This window comes from Microtus ochrogaster, chromosome 8 (assembly GCF_000317375.1).
Source record: "Microtus ochrogaster isolate Prairie Vole_2 chromosome 8, MicOch1.0, whole genome shotgun sequence".
In the NCBI taxonomy this organism is placed as follows: Eukaryota; Metazoa; Chordata; class Mammalia; order Rodentia; family Cricetidae; genus Microtus; species Microtus ochrogaster.
This window is the reverse complement of record NC_022015.1, coordinates 75,690,742-75,712,859: the sequence shown is the minus strand read 5'-3', so window position 1 is coordinate 75,712,859 and position 22,118 is coordinate 75,690,742. Positions and strand designations below refer to the sequence as shown.

The following is a 22,118-nucleotide window of genomic DNA, read 5'->3' as shown; positions in this document are numbered from 1 at the left end:
TGCTGTCTTCAGAGGGAAAAGAACAGGAGGAGGGATAGCCCCAGGGACTCAGGGAAGACAGAAAATAGGGAAAGCTGAGTCTCGGGTTCCTTAGGAGGAAACACAGGTGGATGTGAAGACAGGTACTCGGGTGGAATCCATGGGCTTTGGTGAGGGATCCAAGTGTGCATGGGAGAAGGGAGGGTCATGGTGATGGAGTGAGCAGAGCAAGGCTGGAAGAGAAAGAGATGTCCCAGAGGCTACACTGAGCCTGGACCCTGGGAGCTGCAAATGCAGCCCAGAATTGGGAAGCCAAAGAACCAGCTGGACCAGGGCACCCAGCTCCCTGAGATAACAAGCATACAGGGGGTGGGTACGGAACAGAGTGAGAAAAAAGGCTGAAGGGGTACAGCTCAGAACCCCTGAAAACAACACAAAGCAGATGCTTTAGAAACAGGAGAGATGGCATGCTAGTCATCAAATGAGATAACGAGAAGAAACCAGACAGCCTCAAATAACCTGAGCCAAACTGAAGTCAGCCCCAGCTCCCCTCACTCAGGCTGTTGCAGAGACATATGGGAATCAAACATTACACACATGGGAGAGACACCTCAAGAAACATGAGGATGTGGGCAGAGGGGAGAGAAGGAGACAGTTTAAGGGATGGATGGAAAGCCCAGGAAAATGAGGGCAGGCTCATTATAGGACTGGGAGAAAGGATTTCCCAGGGACAAAACATGCACCAGCTTTTCATAGCTTCTTTCAAACAGTAAACCGTACAGAGCTCTCACTGGCAGCCTGGTGTTTAATCACTGGGGATGTTTTCAGATCCCTAAACTCAAGACTTGAACACAGTGTGCTTCGGTATCGCTCCCCAGTTCTGCACGCACATGTGTATGGAGCGGGGCTAACGGAACAAGCGTTAATAAAGAAAGGCTCGCGTGTGCCCATTAGTCTCCGAGCACACAATTTCCTGTAGGTAGTTATGCTAACGGGAAGACCAGGGAAGGCATGGGTCCTCAGGTTAAGTGAAACATCCAGTCAAATGGAAACTGACTTCTACCTGGAGCTATTTAACCTCGGTATCGCAGTCCAGTGATCTATTTTTACCAGAGCACGGGAAATCCATTTTTAAAATAGTGAAAATCCATTACCATGACACTGTTACCATTTGGTTTAGGTTTTTCCTTTCCCATGGCCAAATTTGAGAAATTCTATTATAAAAAACCTAGCTCAATCTACAGATGAGTGTTTGTGGCTTCAAAATTAGGTGAATGGAATTAAGTGTCTCAATATCCACATCTACCAAACAAACAAAATCCGAAAATGACAAAGAAACCCTGAAGCCCGTATTAAGAAAAACGCAGACAAACAGAATTAGAGAGAGGTGATTGTCTTTTGTCATGTGACCCCTCCTGTCACACCTTCCAGTATAGTCTTCTCAGTAAATGGATATAGCAAGCAGAGAGACCAACATCAGGAGGTGAGTTTATTTTCTATAGCCTCTTAACACCTTCTCTGTTGGAAAAATAACACTTCTGACAAGGCTCCAAGATTCAATTTGGAGAGGCTGAGACCTACGCGGAGAGGCCTCTGAAACTGTTTTGTTCATTTCTTTCAGCTCACCCTGCTTTCTTCCAGACACACAGGGGGCTGAAAAGTAAAGAACCCCACAATGATGAAGAGGAAGCAATCTGGCTCAGGATAGCACGATGTCTCGGCTGAAAAGACCATCGGACTCTAAGGACCATGAACTATTTCCCATGTGTAATATTTTTCAATTACCCGTGCCCGGCTGGGAGTCAAGGCACAGAGAAGGAAATCTGGAAGGAAGCAAATGCAGTTACCTCGCTGCAGAGGAGGAAATGTCAAAGTCAATGGGGACTAGTAATGTCTGAGGTCCCTCCCCAAGGGTATAGCCATGCTACCCAAGAATCACCTTCACTGTGATTCAGGGGGCTTAAAGATACACTATTGCGTGGGGGCAGGGAACTGGGACCAAACGTTGCTACAAAATTCCAGAAGACTATTCAATAACATCAATAAAAGAATCAAGCTGGAGGCAATTCAGGTCCAAAGCCAGCACAGAGTAAAGGCTTTAGGGAGAAGATGACTCAAGCCCTCCATCCCCTCCCCTGCACTGTTTGAGTCGCCCTGCCTACGTACCCACCTTCTGATGCAGAGTGAATGACGCTTAATTCCACCACATCCAGTTTTGTTTCTTAAAGTTCTAAAATGAATCCTAATTGATTTATCCTAAAGAATAGCTGAGCGTGAGATGATGGAGAGACGGCTCAGCAGTTAAGAGCTCCTCTGGAGGAGGGCCCAGGTTCAGCACTCACATGACTGTTTACAACCAATCAGCCCCAGGGAATCCAGGGACGCCTTCTGGGCTCTACTGGTATCGGCCGTACACACAGGACACCTACAAACATACTGGCAAAACAGTCATACACACAGTATAAAAATAAATCTTAAAAGAAGGAAAAGAAAAGCAATTGAACTGAACAGAGAGGGGCCTGCAGGTGCAGAGAAAAGTGAAGGAGTCTCCAGTAAAACCAACTATTCAAACCCTGAGTTCTGAGAATTGAATCACCCACGCTGAGTGACGCTTCTGTGTGTCTGTGGTAGGTGGAAGTGAAGCCAAAGGCCAGTCTGGTGCTGACACACGGGGCAGCGGGAAGAGTGTGACCATGGAGAACAGCGGTGGGAAGGCACTGGCTGCCGGTTCTCGGTGTATGTGGATTTGGGTCTATACTTACAGAGGAAAACCTGACTGGTGACACCGAGTGACACCTGGGCCTCATTAACATCCCAGCCATGTATATCATACAAATTTGTATTTGGGCAGAACGTGCTGGTAATTTAGATAAATATGGAGGGTTTGATGGATTGACAGTCTTAAGCACGATTGTCTTCCAATTTATTTCTCTCCTAACCCTCTACAAGGTCCAACCAAGCTCTTCAAACATTGTGCAATGGTGTGTATAATAACCCCATTTAGAGACAAAGCATGCAATTCTATTATAAAGAAAATCTATCTTATGCAACAGAGACTCATTAACTGTCCGATGTGTATTGTCTCCATAAGCCAGCAGCAGCAGAACCAGCTGTCTCATAATACATAGCCTGTCCCTCTTCATTAAGCCACATCCATTTCTCTTTAAACCTAGTCAATTAATTTGTCACTTGGTTAGCAGCTCCATATGTCAATGAAACATCATAAGAAAAATCATAAATACGTTATTTCCTCACCAACAAATGGTTGCACCTTTAGGTTTCCGTTTCTTGTTTATTCAGGGTTTTTATAGTGTGTATCAACATTACTTGGCAGCAAGCTTTAGTCTTTAAGTTATTTTATGAACAGCCATACTAGAATAAAGCAAGATTATTCATACTAAAAGACTGGCTTTCTCTTTGACTGAGCATATCTTGAGACTAACCACACTGTGTCCATGCTAAAACTGGCATTCTCTTCCCTGGTACTCTATCCCCTCTGTGGGTGAGATTACTGGGCATGATTGTAGACTCTCTGGTTGCGGGAGGCTCCACCAAGTTACAGCGGACAGCTGCACAGTAGATTGTCTGGATCTGCTAGGAGCAGTGTTAAGAAATAATAGAGACTGGGGAGATGGCTTAGCAGTTCCCAGAGCAGATGTGAGAGCCCATCTGTAATTCCAGCACTGGGAAAGCTGACCCAGGAAATCCTGAACAAGATGGCTAGCTAGACTATAATGAAGGAGTTCTGGTTCAACTGATAGACCCCGCCTTAATGAAGAAAGTGGAGAGCAACCTAGGAAGGTCACCCACTTCAGCCACTTTATGTCCATATATGCCCACATACACTGTGCACACATGTGCTCCCATATACATTCAAACATGCATACACACAGAAGAACACACACTACATATACACAATGAAAAAGAAAAGAATTGAAAAAGACTTTAACTATACTACTAACTTCAAAAAATGCTGCCATCACTTGGTGAACTGGAAACTCCAGAAAACAATCACTTCAGACCTGGGGTGTTTGTAATTTACCTGACAATAAGTTAAAAATCTGGTAATTAGTGAGTGTTAATAAGAGCGAGTGCTGTAGTCGCAATGATTCAGGCGCATAAGAGGTTGAGTTGCCCACAGGACTCCTTTGCCTCCCCAGCCAGGTTTTTTTTTAATTTATTTATTTATTAAAGATTTCCGTCTCTTCCCTGCCACTGCCTCCCATTTCCCTCCCCCTCGCCCAATCAAGTCCCCCTCCCTTCTCAGCCAGAAGAGCAATCAGGGTTCCCTGCCCTGTGGGAAGACCAAGGAACCCCCACCTCCATCCAGGTCTAGTAAGTTGAGCATCCAAACTGCCTAGGCTCTTACAAAGCCAGGATGTGCAGTAGAATCAGAAACCCATTGCCATTGTTCTTGAGTTCTCAGTAGTCCTCATTATCCGCTATGTTCAGAGAGTCCAGTTTTATCCCAGGCTTTTCAGACCCAGGCCAGCTGGCCTTGGTGAGTTCCCAACTTACACCTGTCAGAATGGCTAAAATAAAAAACACCAATGATAGCCTTTGCTGGAGAGGTTGTGGAGAAAGGGGTACACTCATCCATTGCTGGTGGGAATGGAAACTTGTGCAACCACTTTGGAAAGCAGCGTGGCGGTTTCTCAGGAAATTCGGGATCAACCTACCCCTGGACCCAGCAATACCACTCTTGGGAATATACCCAAGAGAGGCCCCATCATACAACAAAAGTATATGCTCTACGATGTTCATAGCAGCCACGGTTTTATAATCACTGTTTATATTCTCCGTCCTTTGCATCTTTGGCTGGAAACAGAAGGTAGCTCACGGTCACCATGTACCTCCGTGTCTCTTCTTCCTCGGCTCATCTACTCGAAGCCGTAATCGGCTGAGAGGAACTAATTTATTCTGTTCTCATCCAAGTCTGCGCTTGGCAAATGCCAGTGCTTGATTCTGCTCACCCTGGAATCATCCTGGGCAAGAGTCAGGGATCTCTGCCACCCCCACCTCACTGAACTAGCAGATGCATAAGAAGCAGGCAGCTTTCCTCCTGGCTAGAGATGTGCACTGATCTGCCCCACCAGGGTGAAACCCACCCACGTGGACGCCTCCAAGGACAGATGTGTGTGGCTCCTCTTTAATCTAGGCTTACCTGGAAGACTGAAAACACAGTCAGTTAAGAAATAAAAATTCTTCAACCACTGCTTCTAAAAATGCCTCTTTCACAGAATATACAGAAACAGAAATGCTGACTTCCTGAACCCTAGTGGGCATCATTTATGGTCCTGACTCCCACGCTTGAACTTGGTGAGCGTGAGGTCAGAAGCGGGAGAGAGTTCTCCGTCCTTCTCACCTACTCTTGTGTTCCACTCATTTTGGGTGCTCAGAAGTCTTGCCGACTGCAATTATGGTGACGCCTCTATGCACCCCATAGCTTACAGGATTCTTCAGCAGAATTCTTCTTGAACTACCCTAGACCTCTAGATAACATCTTCCACTGGGCAGAGCCTGCACTCTGGGGCTACGAGGCTCGGCATTGTGAAGTCAACTTCTCCGTGGTGCCTATTTGTGCATAGCTCGGAAAATTACTTGATGCGCAACCTTGATCTCCTCATTAAATGCTTCTAGAGGTTTCTAACAGTCCTGTTTCAGACACATTTTTGAAATTCATATGACTTGTAAATGTATTCGAATTAGCTGGCTCTGACAACCCTAGTTGAATGTGCATGGGCATGCTGATCATCTCCGTATGGACGTGCAAGGGTTAGTCTCAAGCTGTCTTCCTTCATTAAGTAATGTGTTGACTCTTTAACCGTGTTCTTAAACACAGAAATCCTCATCACACATGACTCCTTTCCAGAATTAAAAGAAAAAGTACTCTTTTCTTTCTTCCTTTCTTTCTTTCTTTTTTCTTCCTCTTGGCTTAAAATGTAGTTTTCTTGACTTTAGTTCTTTTTCCATACCCCTCACACACATCCACAATTCTTAATAAGGTACAAAGCTAGATTTAGTTTTTAAGCAAATTACATGACACCCCCCCCCCCGCGCCAAGAAGGCCAGTCCAGAACACTGCCAAAGTATCTGAGGATGCCTGTTTTCATTAGTAGGAAAATGAATTAGAAGCTCTGCAAACATATTACATTTCTGCATGGCTTTAGAAAAGACACTAGATGGCTAGTGTCTCGAGACTTTCTTGTTTCTTGGCTTTATAAGGAAAAGGTCAGCAAAAGTGAGCCTTGGGCCCATCTTGTTTATGATGTCATGAAGTGGCAAAGCCCCCTGGAGGAGGTACGAGATGCTAGAATTGGGGATGAAACAGAATTACATAGCTTCGCTCCCTGTGAGCAGAAAGCTAGTCAGTTACAACATGGGTCTTGGCTTCGGATATGGATGGTTCCGTGTCCTGAGGCACTTGAGAAGTTTTCATGTTCTGCCTTTCACCGCCTTTATAACAATGAGGACAATGCTTCTGATAAAACCAACATAAACTTTCAAAAAGGATCTTTTCGTAAGGGATTTTATTTACAAAATACAAACAAATGTTTGTGAACCTCTGCACAGGGTAGTTAATCTCCTAGACCAGGCTGCTCTTTGTTAGCTGAGGCTGTTTGCCCTAGTCACCTTTGAACCCTCACTTAGCAATTGCTGTGAGAGATTTGCTATTGAAACACAGCAGTGTTAACTTTTCTTAAAACCACTAAGGAAACAAATCCAGAGAAATCCAAGGCAAGTAAGTATTTATCTATGCAAGATTCACGCAGAGGTAGAAAAGTCTGAAACTGAAGTTTACCAACCAGTAAAGGAAAAGCAAACAGCTCATTATAAAGATTAAGATATCCCAGGTCCCCAAAGACATGGACAGGTTTGGCAGCAGAGGTGACATCTAGTTGGTGAGCCACAGGAGAGACACCAGGTATGTCTTGTATATTAGTAACCATAATAACAGAAGTAATCAGAATGTTTACACCTTTTCTTTTTTACACCTTTGCTGTAAAAAAGAAAAAATGAATAGATAAAGCCCTTTGAATCAGGCCATTTGAAATGTGTCCATTGCCATCCAGTGGATTAAATTTCTAAAATGTACCCAAATGCTATGCAGGAAAGTTAGCCATTATTGATGCTCTTATTCAACTGATGGCATCAAGGCTCCTCACCCTCCATAAATGGTGCCCTTAGGTCATCATCTTCATAAACCATTTCTGTTTGTTTGCTGCTTGCTTGCTTGCTTTTTTGATGGTGATATCTCACATGGTGCCTCCTCTCAGGAATTTTCTTGCTATAAAGCTTGGCATTGAGAAGAGAATTACTGGGTCCCAATAATCACAGCCAGACCATCAGGTTCCAAACACAAAGTAATAGAAAAGGGGGGATCAAAAAGGATTCATGGATGAGGTCCAGGCCACCAGGAAGATGAGAACAGTTTGGTCCCAAGGCCAATAGTTCTGTCTTTCATGGGGGAAACATTTTGGCAGACTCATCTCATGTTGTAGTTGTTCTTGCTTGTCTGAAAATTTTATACATTCAGGTTGCCACTGACAATTGGTAGCAGTTGGGAGAAAAAGACTCAGTCTTCTTAGGGATGTGGTCCCAGCCCATGCATCAGTAGGCCCACACCAATGAATAAACGGGTCACACTGAGTGGACGCCATGGTTTGGTTTTGTTTTGTTTTGCTCTTTTAAGCATATAAAGTTGGGAAGGAAAGATGGCTGGGGGGACAAGGGAAAAGTTGAAAGAAAGTGGAGTGTGTTTGAACATGTGGAATGTATTTTAATTCAGTTTAATTGACCATTCAAAAGATTTCCCCTGGGGGCTGTAGAGATGGCCCTGTGATTAAGAGCACTTGCTTTTCCAGAGGACACAAATCTGGACCGCAGCAGCAGAGAAAGATGGTTTGCAACTGATTTGTAAATCCAATTCTAGAATATCCAAACCCTCTCTGGCCTCCAAGGGTACACCACCCCCCCATACACACACACACACACACACACACACACACACACACACGCACGCACGCACGCACGCACGCACGCACGCGCGTAAGATACACAGTGGAACGGGGGGGGGGGGGGGCGTCATTCTTTTTTAAAGGGATGAAACAGGTACTTGAAGTTATGCCCTGAAACAGTCTCCTGGGTGGGATTCAGCACCCAGAGACAAGCAGCAGCTAAAGGGGAACAGAATGTGATTGAAACACCCCTTTTGCTCTTGTGAGTTTGTTTGTTCTAGCTCCACAGAGTAAACTGGCATGTTGAGACTTTAAGGCAAGCACCTGCTAGTGAATGTCACCTTGGCCCTCTTTTTACTTTGAGAGCTGACCCTCTAATGTGCCCAGTCAGGCCTTAAACTCCAGATCTAACTGCCTTAGCTACCTAAGCAGCTGGGATTCAGGTCTGTGCCACTATTCCTAGGCTTAAAAGGTAATTTTTGAGCTAGGCAGTGGTGGTACACACCTTTACTCCCAGAACTTGGAAGGCAGAGGCAGTCAGATCTCTAAGTTTGAGGCCAGCCTGGTCTACAGTGTGAGTGAGTTCCAGGACAGTCAGGGCTACACTGTAGTAGGATGAGCGGGCTGCGTCCCAATGCCCAGCTAGCTTAACCCCCAAAATAACCACACAGAAATGGTATTAATTAAATCACTACCTGGCCTATTAGCTCTAATTTCTTATTGGCCAATTCTTACACCTTAATTCAACCCATTTCTACCAATCTGTGTAAAACCACAAGGTCCTGGTTTACCGGGAAAGATTCTAACCAGCATCTCAGGCAGGAGCTTCATGGCATTTGCCACCTGCCCTTTTTCCTCCCAGAATTCAGTTCTCTTTTCCACACCTACCTAAGCTCTTCCCTATTAAAAGGCCAAGGCAGTTTCTTTATTCAACCAACGAAAGCAATACAAATATAGAAGGACCTCCTACACCACTACACAGAGAAATCCTTTCTCAAAAAAAAACAATAACAAGAATTTTTGATTCAATTTGGTTTTCCTGCAAAATTAAACTAAAATTTATTTTAAAACTGTCTCATAACAGAATTTATACTGCAACTGTAGCAATGTATGACTTGGAACAAATAATTAAGACAATTACTAATCATCATAATAATCAACGAATTGTGAACTTATGAGATTTGTGTTATTTAAAGCTATTTGAAATTTGTAGCAATTTCCAGTGAATCTACAGATAACTATATGGGCATTTTCACTTTTATCCTAAAATAGTATCTTAATATGGTTGTAGACTTCATTTCCCCAAGTAGAAAACAATGTTGAACTTTTTTTTCAAGCTTATCCCCCATTTTTGTTTCTTCTTCTAGCGTTACAGTACTAGGCAGGAGGACTGTGGGTGTCTGCGGACAGGCAGGTGACTCTGTCCTCCATGACGGGAAGTAGGAAGCCATTGAGAAACGGCTATCCCTCTTTTCCTGCAGAGCAGCTTTCTCCATTGATCTGTAATTGTTTATACATGCTAGAGAGATAAATTTTATGCCTTAACTTTCTTTATGATTTCCTGGAGGAACAGACGGCCTTAATTTTAGTATAGTAAGATTTAGCTATAATTTCTTTTATGGTTAATGCTTTTCGTGTTTCATTTAAGTACTCTGGCCGAGTGTTTTCTAAAGATTTCTTTCAGTAGAAATATCCAAAGGCTTCATTAATTCCTTGCAAATCTCTTTCCAGCTCCTAGATCTTTAGCGTTATCTCCATCTGCACTTACGCTTGGTTAATTGGTTCTCTTCCAGATTCTGGTTTGCCATTGACTTTGAGTGTGATTCCAACATTTTCCTGGCGACACCTATGTTGGCATCATGGCACATGCCATCTAGTGTGAAGATTTTAATTTCACCTTCAGCTGCTTCGCCTTGTGTTTTCACTGTACTGTCGGGTGCACTGTGAGGGGATGATTCCACTGAATGGCAGATACCAGTGTTGTCCACATGGGTCACGGATGCTGGTAGAAACAGGTGAGCAGGGACAGGCTAACAGGAAGCCATGGCATACTCAACTCCCTGAACAATATCGCAGCTTAGAAAAACTGGACAAAGAATACTGGGGGTGGGGAGGTAAGAGAAGCCAATCCACCCCTCACACAGAACCTGTATTAGAGACACGCCAGGCACAGTGTACACTCGGCATGTGTTATTTCACCAACTGGACACTGTGTTCCAGATGAGGAGGACAAAGCTAGGAATGGTGGTGCCTGTCCAAGTGAAACTACTGAGTAACAGAGACAAGCTTGGAACTGACTGGCTCCAAACAGAGTGGCAAAGATTGGGATGAAAATGTTTGTATATTTTCCTTGTTCACAGCCACTACATGAAAAAGGAGAACAATTCAAAGCAAGGCACAGGAGTGAGAATGTGAGGATTTAAGAGTGTCCAGGGAACAGTCCAAGGTGGCTTGAGCCAGTGGGTGTGCGAGAAGGGTTATAGCAGCTTACTAGACTAGAGGGGGGGGGGTCACATGTGTCTCTAAGGGCAAAAGGTGAGTCTATCTTTAATTCTTGTAGTAGGAAGCTATAGAGGTTTCTTGCTGATAATTATTCTTATATTAATAGAATGATATATTATTTCTATACTGCTCTGATGAGTTATTTATATCATGAAGCATATAAGTCAGGGCATTTCAAAGACTGAGATTAAAATGCACATGCATATAGATGGTCTAGTATTTTCTTCTAACATAGAGTGGGTTGTCTCAGGTGCTCTTGGATTGCAGAGAGGATCTGAAAGAAGACAATGCCCAATGAGAACAGGGAGGTCAAAGCAAAGGCTGGAGACAGATGTACAAGCGCATATAAACAGACTGAGGCGGTCAGCAACTGGCTGGAGCAGAGGGAGAATGGAGGAGTCAGAGTGATTCTTGTATCTCAAACTATGGAGCTTAGAAAAGCTGCCACCCCATACATGTTCACTGCAGGTCAGGGAGAAGGCAGTGCCGGGCAGAAGAGGGCATCCGAACTGAAAGAAACAATAGGACATCCTCATAACGTGCAAGTACCAAGAAATCTGAGCCCAGGATGTGGAAGTGTCTAGACAAATCATCTTGACTTTCACCCTCCTGACGTCTTAGCAGGGAATGAGACCTTCGAGAGTAAAGGCAGCATTTGAGAATATGACCAGGATAATGGTTACCACTGGCCAACAGGACAGGAGGGAACAAGCAAGCAAAGGAATGAGAAAGAAGAGTTAGATGGGGGAAGAGAATCGTCCAGCTTCTGAGACAAGAAAAAGAGGAAGGCACATGTAAAGGGAGTGGATAGCATCAAATTCAGTAAGCCTTGGGGGACTAAAAAGCAGATGCATCCCATTTATTCAAGCATGCACTAACTCTTCCATTCATTTGCAGTTTTCTACACACACACAGGCATGCGCGCGCGTGTGCACAGACACACACACACACACACTTGTGCTGCGCCAGGCACAGGGCTACACCAGTATTAACATCTTTGCAGCCATAGCTACCCTCTAAGTTACTGGCTATTATTTATTAAACAGCTTCTACACGCCAGCCCCATCTTTTCCCTTTTACAAATGGTACCCATCCCTTTTAATGATTCTGCAGTTCACTAGCCTCACCTTATTGATAAAGAAATGTGACCCGAACAAGATCACTCTTCCCAGAGCTGTGAGGAAAACCCAGTTCCCAGAGACCGTATTCCTTCTGTGATTTAAGGAATTTAGAGTCTAATGGTAGAGAAGACAAATGACTCCATGGTATTCTGAGATAAGGGGAATTCTGGATAATAACAAATAGAGAAGGGACATCTCTGAAGAGAAAAGGTCCCCGGTGTTCCATCACCCATAATACTCCATCACTTTCCGAGAGTACAAGGGATTCCACTTTCAAGGTCCCCTGGCTAGGATCACTCATCCTTTTCCCCTGAATCAATCTCTCTAAAGCTTGTTTCTCAGTGAGTTGTACAGGAGTGATATAAACCAGGCTACAAATGTGTTGTTGGGTTTCCAGAGAGAGACAATCAGGAGATAGCTTTAACTAAAATTGAGAATCTTTGGTCCTAAAAGAAGCTCGTTCCTCTGGTCCAGTCTAACGTCTCTAAATTAGAAGTATACCTTCCGACTTCTACACCCTCCGCTCTAAAGACTGGAGTCAAGAGTTATTCTAGGCAGTAAACTCCAACCCCTCTCTCTAAGATGCACCTGACGAAGGAAACGCAATGGAAATTCTAGAACCATAGTTAATTTGACCTAGGATATTAATGATCCCCTGGGGATTAATAAAAGAAAAGCTGATGTCAAACAGTAATTATGATACTAGCCAAGCATTAGTGAGCATATGTCAGAAGCTCAGGAGAAACCACTTTCTACAAATTATCCCTCTCACATCAGTTTCTCTTTGTAATTGAAAAAACAGGGACTCACTGAGGCTAAGTCGTGTGTTTAAGACTGCTATAGAGATCAATACTTTGCAATGGTACATATCTTGGTTTATTGATACAAATTTAAGATCAATTTTGTTATATATATATATATTTCTGCTCTTGAGTAAGGTATTGTGCTTGTGCAGCTCATTTAAAAAAATGTAATGTATATATAAGAGATACAGGTTAATAGATAGTTATCTATAATAGTCAAGTTTATAGTCATGTTAGTTAGATTTTCTAGATATATAGAGTTATATTTCAGTTAGATAGGTATTCTTTAAATCTTTCAGAGATCTTCAGAATATGACATTTACAATGAGATACATTTGCTCCTGGCAACACCAATTACTTCAAGAGGAAGAAAGATATCAAAAAGGCTCCTTACAGAGTTTGTTAGCCATTTAGGCAAGAAACTGCTCTTGCCTGGACTGTTTGATGTTATGCTGTGTGAACTGGACATGCAGCACCCACAGCGAGATGACTCCTGAACTTGCCTAAAGGTGAGATGGTCCTTCAGGGTTCCTGCTTCATAAAAAAGTCTGCAAGACATTCTGCAGGATACAGAAGAAAGTGACTGACAAACTGCCAATATAGGCAGAACTGTCTTTGAAATTTCCTGCTTCATGGAAAAGTCTGCCAGATACAATGGGCCTGTAGTCTGAAGATGGATGCCCACAACGTTACAGAAGAACTTTGGGTGATTGTACAGGAAGCCAGATGTCTGTCAATTCTAGAGTGTTGAAAGTTGCTTACAGTGCACTTCCTGTTACTTAAGTAATATTATATCCTTCTGGGTCATTGATGGAATTGAAAAATAGATAGTTATAGTTTTCCTTAGTTATGATAAAATATAAAGTAGATATAAATATTGTAACTATAATTCTTGCTTGATAACTGCTTTGTTATATGTAATTTTACTATGTTAAAATTAAAACCTTCCTTTTTATTTAAACAGAAAAGGGGAAATAATGTGGAAAGTCTTTCTGTATATGTGTTACTTTTATTGGTTAATGAATAAAGAAGCTGCTTTCAGCCAGTAGCTTAACAGAATGGAGCTAGGTGGGAAAACTAAACTGAATGCTGGAAGAAAGAAGGTAGAGTCAGAGACATCATGGAGCTGCCAGAGGGGAAAGATGCGAGCTGCCCACTGGAACCTTGTCAGTAAACCACAGTCACATGGTGATACACAGATTAATAGAAATGGACTAACCAAAGATATAAAAGCTAACTAGCAATACGCTTAAGTGATTGGCCAGGCAATGATTTAAATAATATAGTTTCTGTGTGATTATTTCTAGTCAGGTTGCTCTGGAAACAAACAAGTGGCCTCCTACAACACAAGACCACACACCTTTAAAGTACAAAGGGAAGACTTGGACCCAGGATACAGATTTGGTTTGGGGCAGAAGGGTTATTGTAAGTTGAACCCAGGGCACACTTGCTAGATATGTAGTCTATTGTTGAGCTACAACATCAAATTCTTTTTTTTTAAATTATTACCTATTTTGAGATAGGGCCTCATTCAATTGATCCTGGAGCTTACTTTATAACATAAGCAAGCCTTCAGCCTGTCATCCTCCCACCTCAACCTCACGAGTAGCTGGGATTACCAACCTGTAGCAGCAAGCCCAACTTTGCTTTGTGATTTTTGCCCCTTTTATATTTCTTGGGCCTCTTCCTCCTTCTAGAGAGAAGCTCATTTATCATACAATGACACTTACCCAGGAATACCCACCCACAACTTTTACAATCCCGAAAACTGAAAAGAAAATGTACTAAACTAAATCACATCACTTGAAAGGATGGATATCATAGAGATATACAATGGAATTATCTACAGCTTGAAGTGTATCCACATAGATCGCAGAAATATAATGTGGAAGGGTATAAAAGGAAATGAATAATAATGTGTGTCATATAATACCACGTGCAGATGTAAATGTAAAATACATCAAGGAGCTCTGTCTATTGCTGGTAGGTACATCCATTTGCAGTAAAAGTTCCAAAATTATGGAAGGATCGCACATCAAATTCATGATGGTCGTTGTCTGCAGGAAAGGCAGGGAAATGAGGTTTTGAAAGGGAGTAAAAGAAGTCTTCACTTAATTTTGAAAATCTATCTATCTTTTAAAATCAGAAGCAAACATGACACAATGCTATCAATTTTCACTTGAGGCCAGCCATGGGGGCTCACACCTTTAATCTCAGCACTCAAGAAACAGAGACAGGGAGATCTCTGTGAGTCTGAGGCCAGCCTGGTCTACTTAGAGAGTTCTTGGCCAGCTAGAACTGTAGAATGAGACCCTGTTTCAATAAAACAAAATTAGATAAAAATTTTAGGGTGCCTGCCAAGATGGCTTAATGTTAAGTGAGCTTACTGTTTGGCAAATGATCTGAGTTAGTTCTTCGTACACCAAAAGTAAGTCATGAGTACTTGGAACTCTAGCTCCAGGAAGAACCCATGTCGTGGCCTCAAAATGCAACTGCATTCACATGCACACACCCACATGCAGTCACACACATGCACATAATTTAAAATAATCCTTTTTAAATCTACTATTTGACATGGATAGATGATATATGTATTACTTTTCTCTATATTGAATTGTATTCACACTTAAAATACACACACATACTTTCTCTAACTCCAATATTACATACAAATTCATTATGTGTTATTCTAGAACTTCTGTGATATTTCTTAAAATTCTGTTTTGTATCGGGAGGCAGAGGCAGGTGGATCTCTGTGAGTTCGAGACCAGCCTGGTCTACAGAGCTAGTTCCAGGACAGGCTCCAAAGCCACAGAGAAACCCTGTCTCGAAAAACCAAAAAAAAAAAAAAAAAAATCTGTTTTGTATGCAGAAGGAACCGAGCCTAACTTTTACAAAAATAAGTTGCTAACACTGTCTATCATTCTGTGTTTCCTTATCATACTGTAATTATTGGCTTACACCCTTTTCTCCTCCATGAGAAACTGTCAGACAATAGTCTTGTACACTGTAAAGATTTGTCACTTGTGGATTGATTTAATAAAACACTGATTGGCCAATAGACAAACAGGAAGTATAGGCAGGGTGACCAAAATAGAAGAATTCTGGGAAGAGGAAAGGCTCAGTCTACAGTCATCACCCAGATGCAGAGGAAGCAGATGAGAATGCCTCCCTAATAAAGGTACCAAGCTACGTGGCTAACACAGACAAGAATTAAGGGTTAATATAAGATGTAAGAGTTAGTTAATAAGAACCTGAGCTAAAAGGCCAACCAGTTTATAAGTAATGTAGGCTTCTTTATATTTCTTTGGGACTGAATGGCTATGAAACTGGGTGGGACAGAAACCTCTGTCAGCAATAGGATTTGCTCATATCATAGTTAAGGACCATTTCTTTACCTTTTGTATCAAACAATAAACATAAGACTTCATTCATGTTTGTTAAATAAGTGAATGTATAAAGGGAAGGGAAGGGATGGATGGATGGATGGATGGATGGATGGATGGATGGATGGATGGGTGGATGGATGACTCAGATACATGCCAAACAACTCTCTACCTATCCTATGAAGACCCTCATTCAGATTACATCAAACAATCTCAGGAAATCAGAAAGAGCTTACAGTCAAGGTAATGCCTAATTAATGTCCATAAAACAGAACCATGCTAGTTAGTATGACGGCCACTTGTGACTGTCTAGCACTTGAATTGTATATAGTCTGAACTGATATTCACTGCAAAATCTTAATATACATCAGATACTACCTACTTTCTGCTCTGTTGCTATGGTACCAGAAAATGATGTAAAATAACATGTTGGCAACTTAAAGTTCATTTAGTCTTGAAGTAGTATTAGTTTGAATAAATTGAGTTAATCAACATACATTATCAAAATCAGTTTCACCCAGCTCTTTTCATGCTTCCTCATTGTGGGTACTGAAAGATTTAACATCACAGATATGGCTCACACTATGAATTTATTGGGCAGCTCTGAAATCAAGCAACAATGTTGCCTTACATCTAGAATTATAAAGAAACCCATCCAGTTTTCACATGTGCCTAATCTGAATGCAAACCCACCGCCTCTTTATATAAATAATGGCATGAAACTAGATGAAAAAGTATGAGGTCATTATGCCGCCCAGCCGACAACTTGGAAAATTAGACCTTGCGCAAATTGTTCCATAAAGCACTTAATAAAATTTTAGGGAAGTGGAAAATTGTGTATTAAGTTCTATAATGCAAAGTAGATTTGTTTCCAAAAGAACACCATAAGAAGAGAAGATAGCATCAAAAAAAAAAGTAGAACAGCCACAGAGGAGGGGATCTTTTGTGCTCAGGCTTCTGTAGCCCATAGACTGATGATTAGATTGTACACACACACACACACACACACACACACACACACACACACACCTCATGAGATTTCTGATTTCTGCCATCCTGGGGTTATTTACCAAGCCATATAATAAAGACCCACCGGATCCAATCACTGAGCTATCATGGGCAAAGAGCAAGTATCTCTCAGCAATGCTCAAGGAGATGTCCTAGCCCTCTTCTTAAAATCCCCCTTCCCTCTTAACACAACTGCTCGCACACCCCAACTTCAAATGTGGAAGCTCCCTTTCCTATGCTGCCCTCTCTGTTCCCATGAGCAGGTATCTTAAAAGTCAGGAGAACTGGCTAGCCTTGGGAAACCCTGCCTCAGCCGGGTGCAGAGGCTGGCCTAAAGCACAGAGACATGGCCCTCGCCAGCAGGCAAAGACCAATGGCTCTGCAAATCTGATTTATTATCTGACGTCCTGTCCAGTCAGCCAAAGCGGGAGCCTGGGATGAAGAAGTGAAGCGATTGTGTGTATAATGTTGGGGTTTTCACAGGGAGCTCCAAAGATGGGTTTCCAGGAAATGAGAGCTGTATGATGGCTACATGTACCCGAGTCAATTTTGAGCTAGGAGGAATTCAGGCTGCCTCAGACCTGGTAGAATGAAAAGTATTCACAAGTCAGAGAGTGCTAAGTGTATTAGATACCAAAGAGGGATGGAAACTTCCACAAAGAGGTGCCATTTGGACACATATCAATTTTACAAACAACACTCGTTGACAGACCCTTAAATAGCAAAGACATTGTGATACAGAGTTTTGAGGGATTGGGGCCACTCTGCTCCAGGAGGCACAGGTGTATATTTTTATTTATTATTTTTTTGCTTTTATCTGGTGGGCAAATTTATTACATCTCAAGATCCATAGCCAGCCAAACACCAATGTCATTAATCTGAAAGCTAGCTCAGCGGTGCTCCTTAGAACTCCATGCCCCTCTGGACACTGTCGCCTGCCCCCCCCCCCCACTCCCTATGCTTGCTGAGACCTGCAGTCACCCCACCTCCCACCCACTCAGCCTGCTAGCATTCTGGCTTTGTTGTTCTGTTTCTCCTTCCTCAAGCCCACACAGGAATTCTTCCTAGTGCCCTATGCAACACACCGCAGTGCCACCTCGTGTGTGTGTGTGTGTGTGTGTGTGTGTGTGTGCGCGTGCGCACATCTGTACATGTGAAGACAAAAGGTTGTTTGTGGTTTTTATGTCACTAAGTTTCTGCCCTGGAGCCTTTCTTTCATAACTGCACGTCTAGAATAGTACACGGTAACAAAGAACCAAACTCTGCTGCCTCCTTTCTCTCTACCTCCTCTCCCTTCTGAGCCTAGGCCAGCAAAGCTTCCGAACCCGGCTCTCGTATATAACTGGGCTTTCAGGGGTACTGTAGTGATCTTGTGGCCACACCCTGCCTCGGTTCTCTTCATTGGCCGATGTCTAACAGTGATGAGCTGCTGGCCTCTTGGAATCTTCTCTTTTTCCCCTCCTCTTGCCCTCAGTGATTTTGCCTTCTAAAGCTCACTCAGGAGCAGCCCACGAAAGACCAGCAAACCCCCAATGGACTTTACCCTCCTGACTGCTAAAGTAAAGGGTGGTGGGTTTATCTGAGCAAAGGATGTTTTGAGAAGGGAGGTACAGAATGGGGAGCCTCTAGGTGTGCTTGTGTATACTGCATAGGAAGCCCTAGCCTCAAAAGAGGGCACTCCACACCACCTGCTCCCGCCCAGAGTTGTCATTATAGGAAACACAAAGTCTCTGCAGCTCCCCGTGTTGCTGCTGGGTGTGTTTGTCACCCTCCATCTTCACAAGCCACCAAGGACCACAAGACGGGGTCTGCTCTTCTTGAGGCACCTGGTCCAGGGGTCCTCTCCCTGGTCTTACTCCATGACTTCTGCATTGCGAGAAAAGCTCAGCAGCAAAATCCAACCTGGATAGGAGCCCACAGACTCAAGGATAGGAAGACGTCAAAGAAGGAATTTCATTTTCAACAATAGGCAATAGAATGGGTGGGTTTGGTCAACGTTTTGGATGTACATTTAGGAATCAATAACTGTGAACACAGAGCGGGAGTGGGACACGCGGAACTGTTTTACATGCCTCGCAGAATAGAGCTTGCTGGACAGATGCGGGATACTTCTATCTTCACCCACCCCACAGAGCTGTTAAAACACCAAGTGAGACAATCTATGTAAAATTGCTTTGTCAACTGAAAGCACATTTATAATTTTTAATTATCCTGTGATATTTTGCCTGTAGCTAGACCAGGAGTCAGACTGTGGCGATGCTGGGGAAGATTTAAATATCTGCTAATTTCTTTTGACTCAAAGTTCCTGGGATTGTTTATAAACTGAAAATCCTAATTAATTTCCATCCTCTTACCCCTTTTCACATGTACAGAGCACAATATACCTCAGACTCTATTACCAACCAGGCAAGTTCCTTAGGACTTCCAGGAAAGCCACTAGACTTTGGTGTGAGCCCTGACAGCCATCTTCTTTCCCACGATTTTCTTCTCCAGTCTCCTTCCTTTCAGTCTCCCAAGGCATTATGAAAATAACAGTTTCCCACAGTCACTTCCTGGCCATCCTGCTTTCCTTCGCCTCTCTGCTTTCCAGGAAGTCCTTCAAGTTCCCAGCCGTGGGAGAGATGAACAACGTGACAGGACGCTATACTTGTGAACCCACAACAAGACCAAGCCAGTCGACGTGATGTGGGTCAGCCTGAGATTCAGCTGCCAAGTGGACACAGTTTACAGTCGTCTGAGGTGAGTAAGCTAGCAAGCAGTGTTGCTTCGTGATTCCTGCCTCCAGGTTCCTGCCTCCAGTTCCTGCTCTGACTTTAAGTGAAGGGCTGTCAGTTGGAAGTGTAAGACAAACTAAACTCTTTCTCCCACAAGTTCCTTTTGGTAAAAGGTTTGTTTTTTATCACAGCCACAAAATGAAACTAGAACAGTAACTCACCCAGCAGGTGAGAGGCGGAGGAACAAGAATTGTTTGAAGATCGAGGCCAGCCTGGTCTGAGTTCCAGGCCAGCGAGGGCCACAGAGCAAGACTCTGTCTCAAAGGAGCTGGAGAGATATCTTGATGGTTAAGAGCAACTCCTGTTCTTCCAGAGAACTGGAGTTTAGCTCCTAGCACACTTGAGGTGACTCACGACCACCTGAAACAACAGCTCCAAAAGATCCAGCACTTTCTTCTGCCTTCCGCAAGCATTCACACTCACATGCACACCCAAACCCATATCCAGACAGAGCCATACATAAATAAAGTAAATGCTTTATTTTAAAGACCTTGTCTCAAGGAAAAAGAGAAGAAAAAGAAAAGCCTTGCAGGGATCGGTGGTTTGTAACCCTCTGGAATATGCGGTAGGGAAAGATTTGTTCCCCATAGCTGTCTATCCCTCACCAGAGGGACCATTAAGAATTGTTAAATATGTTAAAAGGGGTTTCTGGCTTTTCTGTGATTACGAAATGGTGGGGAGACCAGAAAGATGGCTCAGTGGTTCAGAGCCCTAACTGTTCCTTCAGAGGACCCAGGTAGGAAGAATCCCTAGCACCTACATGACCGTTCACAACTACTACCTGAAACTGTAGTTCCAGGGGATTCGACACCTTCCTTAGGCCTCTGTGGTGTAGGAGGTTATTCTGTTGTGTGTTGCTTTCATTGGTTGAATAAAGAGACTGCCTTGGCCTTTTGATAGGGCAGCCCTTAGGTGGGAAGAATAGACAGAACAGGATGCTGGGAAGAAGGGCAGTGTTGAAGGAGCTGTGGGCTGCGTATCTGCCGCCCGGCTCCTGGCCGCCTGGCTAGCTTATGCCCCAAAATAACAACATGGAAACTGTATTCTTTTAAACACTGCCTGGCCCATTATATTTAGCCTCTTCTTGGCTAACTCTGACATCTCGACTAACCCATTTCTAATAATCTGTGTAGCACCACACCACAAAGTGGTGGCTTACCGGAAGGGATTCTAGTGTACATCCATCTTGGGCTGGAGCTTCATCGCATCTGCCCTGGAGAGGAGCGGCATGGCGTCTGGCTTACTTCCCTTCTTCCCAGCATTCTGTTCTGTCTACTCCACCTCCCTAATTTTCTGACCTGTCAGGCCAAGCAGTTTTCTTTATTGATTAACCAATTGACATATGACCTTCCCACATCAGGGCAGTGTGGCAGATGCCATGAATCTCCAGCCCGAGACAGACGTAGGTTAGAAACTTGTCGCTAAGCCACAATCACGTGGTGATACACAGATTTAATAGAAATGAGTTAATCAAGATGTGAGAGTTAGCCAATAAGAGGCTAGAGCTAATAGGCCAGGCAGTAATTTAATTAATACAATTTCTGTGTGGTTATTTCAGGGGGCTAAGCTAGCCGGGCGGTGGGACGCAGCCCATGCCTCCTAAAACACCACTGTGGCATACAAGTGGGTGCATATACATGCAGGCAGGCAGAACGCTCACACACATAATAAAACAAAAATGGAGGAAGGGTGTATGTACACATGTCTGTATGCACGCATGTGTACACGTGCTCATGTGTGTGTCCTAATGTACCATGAGCTTTGTTTTCTGGTTCTTTCTTTCTTTTCAGTTTCCCTTTCCTGGGGTTTAAAGAACATTCAGGAGTTGGAGGGAGAGGAGCCAGAGGGTGGCTATGGTTTGGAAAATGGGCTTTCAAGGAAGCTTATCGGCTTTTTCAGCTTTACAGTCATCACAGGTCAAAAAGGAAACGGAAACCACCCTTGCCTTTCGTCTCACGGCCTTGGCAGTCTTTGTCAGTGTTTTCTTCCACGCATGGTCCTTTGAAGATCCTAAGAGCATCCTCTTTCTCTGCATCCCAGTGACTGCCCCTCAGCATCATCTTTGCTGCGTTGGCCAAATGACAGCTTTTGCGTAGCTATTCCTTCCTGCTTGGTCTTGACCTCTACCTGCATCCTTTCAATCTTTATTTCTCTTAACTTTTTGTGTCCCATTCAGGACTAAGTAATATCCTACCTACAGAATGTAGGTTAAAAGGCCAGCTTCTTACACCAGTCTACAGGGGTCTCAGCCACAGCTCTGTCACTGAGTAGTTATGTGGCCTTGAGCATGTTACAAAAACACTCTGAGTCTCAGTTTCCTTATTATAGTCCTGAGCTGATAATAGAAACTATTGTAATGGTAATTCACACAATAGCTATAATAAAAGGACATATTACAAGAGTGGGCACATATAACACAAAGGCATTCGGACTGGTAGCTGTTACCATGAGAGTTGAGGTTATTGTCATGATGGAGTCCACAGCTGTCTTGCAGATCAAGGTTACCAGCATTGCTTGTCTCTAAGACAATATATGTTCCCCGTGATACAACCAGAGATACATCCCAGCACAAGATAGCCAACTAGAA

At 43.3% G+C, this 22,118-nt stretch overlaps 1 protein-coding gene across 1 annotated transcript in view; it reads right to left on the bottom strand.

Moving 5' to 3' along the window:
• The window catches only part of Cfap58 (cilia and flagella associated protein 58), a 112,636-nt gene that overhangs the window by 8,258 nt on the left and 82,260 nt on the right, over positions 1-22,118 (bottom strand). The window lies entirely within an intron of this gene.